We start from the raw sequence: 7,783 nt of genomic DNA, 5'->3' as shown, positions 1-7,783 counted from the left end.
TCCAGACTATCACGTCTGTTACATGTGCTCAGTGTGAACCTGCTTTCATCTGTGAAGAGCACAGGGCGCCAGTGGCGAATTTGCCAATCTTGGTGTTCTCTGGCAAATGCCAAACGTCTGCACGGTGTTGGGCTGTAAGCACAACCCCCACCTGTGGACGTTGGGCCCTCATACCACCCTCATGGAGTCTGTTTCTGACCGTTTGAGCAGACACATGCACATTTGTGGCCTGCTGGAGGTCATTTTGCAGGGCTCTGGCAGTGCTCCTCCTGCTCCTCCTTGCACAAATGTGGAGGTAGCGGTCCTGGCCGGTCCTGGCCGAGTCAGAGGAGAATAATCTGAGAGTTTGTGGACTCAAAGAAACTCTGCCACTGGTCGGTTGCAGGCGACCTAAAGCTGTCCTGACACTGAATTGATCACAGTGGGGATTGGTGCGGTCTATTTAAATGTGCTAGCCAGGTATGCCCTTGGTTACCCTGTGTGGCTGTTTTGTTTTGGGACCACTAGGTAATATTTTGATAACAGGGTCTCCCTGTACATATAGACAGGATTTGAAATCCTGTGTAGGTAATCTTTGTAGGAGAGTTCTGTGTGGGCGAGGTAGGTTGATTCTGGTTGTGTGGGTAAACTTTCAATTATGTTCTGATGTTCTGTGTGGACATCTGACCAGTCCTGTGTGGGTGATCATTTTAGTTCTGTGTGAGTACCTAAGGAATTTTTGTTATAACTGTTTTTCTCTCCCTGTGTGTGTGTGTGTGTGAGAGATTTTGTGTTTGTGTGTGTGTGTGACTAAGGAGCCATGGGTGCGCGCGGGTGACAGAAATTGATAGAGAAGGAAGGTAAACTCGGGAAAAATGATAAAATGGACTGGGTGAAATTCAGGAAATGGGAAAAAGGAAGCTGACAAACAAAAGAAGAGACAGGACCCATTTTGAGGAAAACCCTGTCAGAATATGGTAGTTCAGACTGAGGAAGGAGAAAAGAAGGGGAAAGATGAAACAGTGAGAAGGAATAGGAAGGATGATGATGACAGAGACTGTCCCCCTCCCTACTGTACTCCTCAAACTCTCTACCCAGTGTTCCCGGACCACGCTCCTCCTCAGCCGTCTCCTGCTTGTCCGCTGGATGCAAAACCACTACAACCTGCAGCCCCACCCCCTGTCTCTCCCAACACCACGGTGATTGATCGTCTGTCACGGAGCCTGGCTGAAGTCCTGAATGGGTCTGGAGTGACCCCGGCCAGTCCCACTGGAGGCGCGGTGGGGGGAGCACGCCAGAAGGGTAAGAAGATCAACAATCCTTTTTTCAATGCTCCTCCACTCAGCTCCAGTGAGGAAAGTAAGGACGGAGGGGTACCCCAGCTGACTCCCCCGCTGAAGGACCGTCTACGGGCCAGGACGGAGAGGCGTGTCTCTACCCCCTCCCCATACGACCCAGCATCAGACAGTATCGACAATACCCTCTGAAGGCCTGTCCCAACCCTCAGCCTCGACCTGATATTGCTAATATTCCTGCCGCTGCAGCATGGAGCCTCATTGTGTATGTCCAGAGGACGTGGAGACATGATGAAATTAAAGACATTGTAGAAGACCTACCAGACCCAAATAAGGACACTGTGAAATATTCAGCAGAGATGAGGGTATTAGTGGGTCAGTACAAACCATCTGCTGCTGAGATAGCCCATATCTGTAAAAAGAAACTGTGACTCAGGTCGGCCGAATGTACAGGGACAGTTTGATTGCAACTACCTGTGGGCTGAGAATGGTGCGTATCAGGACCAGATAACGGCGCTGCTGACCAGGATTGTGGAGATGTATCCAACTAAGACCGACTGGACTACCATCAGAGAATGCACTATAAAGAAAGACAAGGCCCAGGAGGCTTTCAGAAAGAGACTTGAGACCTGTTTCAGGCTACACAGTGGTATCAGACCAAACGAACATGCATATGGGGATCTGCTGAAAGACACCCTGGTGAGGGGTCTGACACCGGGCCTGGAGAATGCTGTGAGGACTACCTGCATCAGTTGGGAGACTGAGCCATTAGCAACGGTGGTGCAGCACTGCAAGCACGCTGAGAGACAACAAAGTACTCAGAAAGAAGAAAAAATGAAGGAAGAAAAAGTGAAGACACAGAAACTACAGGCTGCCCAGATTATGTTTTACCAGGGAGCAGCCCCAGCAGGGACAGGACAAGGAGGTGGTGTGCGCAAGTGCTACAACTGTAGGAACCCGGGTCATTTTGCTGCTGACTGCTCCTAGTCAACGAATAAACAGAGGAACACAGGCAGGGGTGGGCCGAGAAGAGGGGCCCAAAGGGAGGGGGCAAGAAGAGGAGGCAAAAGAGCACCTGCATGGACAGCCCCGTTCCAACAACAGCCGTGGCAGCCACCCTCCAACCAATGGCAGGTCGGGCCACCTCACGTGGTCGAGCAACATCAACAGTGGGGTCCACAAGGAGTCCCATCAGGTAGAGGATAACCTGGAGCCTGGCAACCTGGAGCCTAGGCAGATGGGGCCGCCGGCACAGACAACCCTGTACAATCCAGGACAGGGACAGGAGGAGGAGTTTTGACGTGATGAGGAGACAGGGACAGTTGTGCTAAAATCCTCAGAGCAACAAGAGCATTTGTTTTTGAAGTGTCACACCCTTCCGAGAGTAGAGACAACCGTTGAGGCTTGCGTCAGTGGTGAGTCACTAATATTTCTTGTTGATACTGGGGCTGCTATGTCTGTCATTAACTGCAATCCTATGACAAAGCCTCCCATGTCTAATGAAACAGTCAAAACTGTAGGGGCTTCAGGCCTCCCATTCAGAGAGCAGGTAACTTTGCCTCTGCCTGTCTCCTTTTGTGAGGAGAAGTGTCTATATGAATTTCTCTACTCTGACCACTGTCCTGTCAATCTGATGGGCAGGGACCTCCTGTGTAAACTGGGCATCAACATAACATGTGGCCGATCTGGTTTAACTGGTATTCATGAGGAAGAGGAGGAAGGGGGGGGGTAGCAATTGATGTTAATGTCTGAGTTTTGTGACTGGTATTATGCATGGGATGTTGATGATGAGGTGCCCAATATTGCTCATGTTTTTTCAATGGCCAAAACCCATTGGGGCTACGAGGGCAGTGTCATGTCTGAAGCAGGCTTACATTGCACCTCCCATTTTTCACCATTGACAAGAGATCTCCATTATGAGAAACAATGGCTGTGTGATACATTACAGAATGAGTCAGTGCAGTGTGAGGGTTTATACTGTAGCAGTGATTTCTGTGCTTTAGCAGTGATTTCTGTGCCCCTGGCAAAATCAGACAGAGTAGAATGGGTGGATAATGGAATTTGGATGAAATGCTTGGTTGATGCTATAGACTGGGAGATGCGCCCTGATGGGTCAACATATTCACCGGAAAACGTGAACTGAGAGGGGTGTGCATGGTGATGATCAGGTTTCTTTTTCTACCAATATCATGTTGTTGAGTGAAGACTCACCCCCCCTGAGAGGGGTCCCTGAATGCCTATGGGCAAGGGACAAATATGATTTTGGGAGAATAAAGGGAGTTGAGCCAATGGTGGTCACTCCTAAAGATACCAGGCGCCCATGTAGATCACAGTATCCACTCGGTAGGGAGGAAATAGCAGGCATTACTCCTGTTCATGCATCCCTGTTAGCTAATGGCACTTTAATTTCCTGTCCAGAATCCCCCTGTAACACCCCTATCTTGCCTGTTAGAAAACCTTCATGTGATAGGGGATTGGTCCAGGACTTAAAGCCTGTGAACGATGCAGTTTTTGCCCGTGCCCCGGTGGTTCCTATAGTTACTACTCTGTTGGGGGCGATACCACGATTGATTTGACGAATGCATTTTCAGTATTCCTTTGGCACCAGAATCTCAGTTCTGGTTTGCCTTCACGTTTCTAGGTAAGAGATTTACCGCTTTTGGCTTAGCGCTCAGAGTCATTGGAGTACGCAAGCCTCTCCAACATTGCAAGGTGACAGTCCAGGAGAGGGGCAATTAGGTTTATCATATTAATTGAAGTGTGCTGGAGCTGAAATATAAAGGACCATTTAGTAGTTCAACATTATTAAGGGAATTATGTTTCAATCCTAAACCTTCTTCAGCATTAGTTATGTTATTATAATACACTTACCAGCCTTGGACATGTACTTTCTCATGACAGCAGCTATGGACATAAAACTGTTCACATGTTCGACTTCCTCTCTGGTTGTGTTTATTTTGTATTTTATTTAAACTTTATTTAAATAGGCAAGAGCATAACGGAAAGGGGAGCGTGCATTTTTAGAAGCTTCTCCAACTCTGGGCGCGCCTGCACAACTTTCTGCAAATATGGCTAGTATTTGCATGCAACACAGCAGCATAAAAAGCCCACCGTTCCAGCAGAAGACACCTCTTTCTGCAAGTACATTGCAGATGCATACAGTATATCTCGCCTCTGTCCATGTTGAGGGCCTTGAGGAGCACGTCGTGTCGGCAAACTGCTATCTCAAGGCCCTCCTCTACTTTGGCAGATTCATTTCCTTACGTCTCTTTGGCCGCTGTCCACTTTGACGTGACACACACTCCTTTGCCTCGCGTCTACAACATGAAAATCACAGGGATGTTCAGACATTAACTTAAAAGAAAAAAGTTCTAAACTGGGTGACATTAAGCTATGTAATAGAAACTGTGAGAATGGATAAATGATTGGTCTTTGTATGGACATGTTTGACAAAGGATGACATCATCGTCTTTCGCTAGGAAGACACCATCACAGAAGCCCTTCTCAACACTAAATAGAAAGTCAGACTGCAAGATTACATCACAAATTGGTACATGATCCAAACCGCCTAGATGTGTTAAGTAGCCTAGAGAGGTGGGTTGCTGGCTCAAATCCCAGTCATCTGATCGTGTTGCTCCAACCTCTCTGTGTATGTGTCTGTGTGTGTCTAGGAGGGATTTGGAAAAAGCAAAATGACAAATCACTGTCCCACAATTTTCTTCATGGAAAATGAACTTTTAGTTGACAATGAATCTTCTTCTGAAAAGAACACCAACTGGAATATATCACCACAAACATATACTTCATTACAAAAAGAAGAACATCATGCACTTTAACCTCTTGAGACTAGGGGGCAGTATTTTGATGTTTGGATGAAAAACGTACCCAAATGAAACTGCCTATTTCTCAGGCCCAGAAGCTATGCATATGATTGGCAGATTAGGATAGAAAACACTCTAAAGTTTCCAAAACTGTCAAAATATTGTCTGTGAGTATAACAGAACTGATATTGCAGGTGAAAACCTGAGGGAAATCCAACCAGGAAGTGCTGTTTATCTGAAACCTCTCTGTTCCATTGCATGCCTTCCCTCCATTTAAAGGGATATCAACCAGATACCTTTCCCTATGGCTTCCACATGGTGTGAACAGTCTTTAGACATGGAGGTTTTTGGATATAAAATAATCTTTATGGAACAAAACACACATTTATTGTGTAACTGGGAGTCTCGTGAGTGCAAACATCCGAAGATCATCAAAGGTTAGCGATTAATTTTATTGCTTTTCTGACTTTCGTGACCAATCTACTTTGCTGCTAGCTGTTTGTAATGTTTTGTCTGCTGAGAGAGCTGTCCTAACATAAACGCTTGGTTTGCTTTCACTGTAAAGCTTTTTTGAAATCTGACACACCAGGTGGATTAACAACAAGCTAAGCTGTGTTTTGGTATATTGCACTTGTGATTTCATGAAAATTAAATACTTTTAGTAATTTAATTTGAATTTGGCCTTCTAAAATTCAGCAGATGTTGACGAAAATGATCCCGCTAAAGGGATCAGTGCGCCAAGAAGTTAAGAAAGCGTAATTATACCCTGAACAAAACATCCAACACATAAGAAGGTAGTACACACCTTGAGGCTTTATGGAAGCGTTATTGCTTGCGATTCCCATTCCATCCAGGCAGGACAATGGATGAAATCGCTTCCACAAAACTTGTCTATTTCAAGCCTTCAAGTCCACTCAAGGAATGCCTTCTGGAATGTGTCACCACATATCTTTCCACTGAACCCTATGCTCCAACGCCCGGTTCATCCGGTGCTTCCTCTACGCACCAGGCCTGCTGTAGGTCTCCCCAGCGTCTCCTCCCTCCAGAGTCGCTCCCCAGTCCGGAGCCTCCAGAGACACCCTCCAGTCCGGAGCCTCCAGCATCGCCCTCCAGTCAGGAGCTTCCAGCGACACCCTCCTGACCTCAGAGCTTTTTATGTCTCTATTTTGGTTTGGTCAGGGGTGTGATTTGGGTGGGCATTCTATGTTCCTTTTTCTATGTTTTTGTATTTCTTTGTTTTGGCCGAGTATGGTTCTCAATCAGGGACAGCTGTCTATCGTTGTCTCTGATTGGGAACCATACTTAGATAGCTTTTTCCCACAGGATATTTGTGGGTAGTTAATGTCTGTTTAGTGTTCTGCACCTTACAGGACTGTTTCGGTTATTCGCTTTGTTATTTTTGTTATTGTGTTCAGTTTAAAATAAAAGTATGAACACTTACCACGCTGCGCTTTGGTCCGATGATTCCTCTTCCTATTCATCCGACGACGAATACCGTTACACATATTTACTTTTTATTCCAATCAGGATGTCTTGCTTGCCACTTGTCAATATCGGGGCGTAATTTCTCAGTTTAATGAAATGTTTTACATTACATGAATGAATAACATACATCATGCCTACATTTGATCATAAACATGGTCTGATATGTATGACAAATGCATTTTCTTTCACATATCAGTTTTACTGCTTGATTAATAATGTGTTTGAGGTCATATTGTTGTTGGGGCTTACCTATCAAACGGTAGAGGTAGTGTTTCCTCTGTTTCACACTGAGGTAAAGACTGAGGTAAAGACACTGAGGTAAAGACCCTCAATCTTCTTCTGGAGATTCCCCATCTGCCCTGTCTGACTATCCTGAAGTGTGGCTGTCAAACATAGGACAAGTTACAAACATGACTCCACTGACATCAATGCAATTATGAAGTTGGGAGACAGAGAAACATTCACTTTTCCACCTGTTGGATTCTGTCTTGAAATATACATATTCCTGTCATCATATTAGAATGTATTGATTACTTACATATACATTTTTTTTTTCGTGTAGAGTCAATGAAGGGTGAATCGTAACTTTGGGTATGGAAAAGTACTGAGTTAGACAAGGGGAAGTGCCAACATTTGATATTCTGGTCAAACATGTTATTCCTCAATATTTATAAGGAAGGAGGCAAAGGGTGGCAGTTTGATTCCAGTTCCTGGTAAGGCAGGCCAGTTGCTGAGAAACTAAGACAATGAGGAATGTGGAACTCAACTCCATATTAGGTCAGCAGTTGAAGACAGAAGACGCTGCTGGGAGGGGGGCCTTAGAGGCCCACCCCGAAAACCACCTGACTACAGTTCTATCCCATACACACACACTTCCACACCCATGAGGGTCGTGACAAAACCAGTGAGAGGAACCTATTGGGTTTCTGCCTAACAACAGAGGAGTGTTTATCTTAGACATGTAAGGTGTCATCTCCGCCTAGTCAGAAAGTAGAAATATATGCTTGTGGGTAGAATAAACTTGGTTTGAGCTTTTTCTGGTTGTACGTTTCAGTTTTGCTCTATTTGTTTGGACCCTAAAATACCTTCAGGCCACTGCTGGACCTCATCAACTTCCTCTTATTCCAGTCCATTGCCAATATTGTGATAATGTCTGTATTTAGTCTGCTATTCTAATCATTTACTACTCTGTGCCTAACCAAT

The 7,783-nt window shown here is 45.4% G+C and overlaps 1 pseudogene; it reads right to left on the bottom strand.

Annotated features, from left to right (window-relative positions):
• Positions 1-4,023: 4,023 nt before the first annotated feature.
• On the bottom strand, positions 4,024-7,713 carry LOC149983277 (uncharacterized; annotated as a pseudogene).
• Positions 7,714-7,783: the final 70 nt, after the last annotated feature.

Source organism: Oncorhynchus mykiss, chromosome 5 (genome assembly GCF_057628025.1).
Source record: "Oncorhynchus mykiss isolate SJ-2025 chromosome 5, ASM5762802v1, whole genome shotgun sequence".
NCBI lineage: Eukaryota > Metazoa > Chordata > Actinopteri > Salmoniformes > Salmonidae > Oncorhynchus > Oncorhynchus mykiss.
This window is presented reverse-complemented; position numbering and strand designations above follow the sequence as displayed.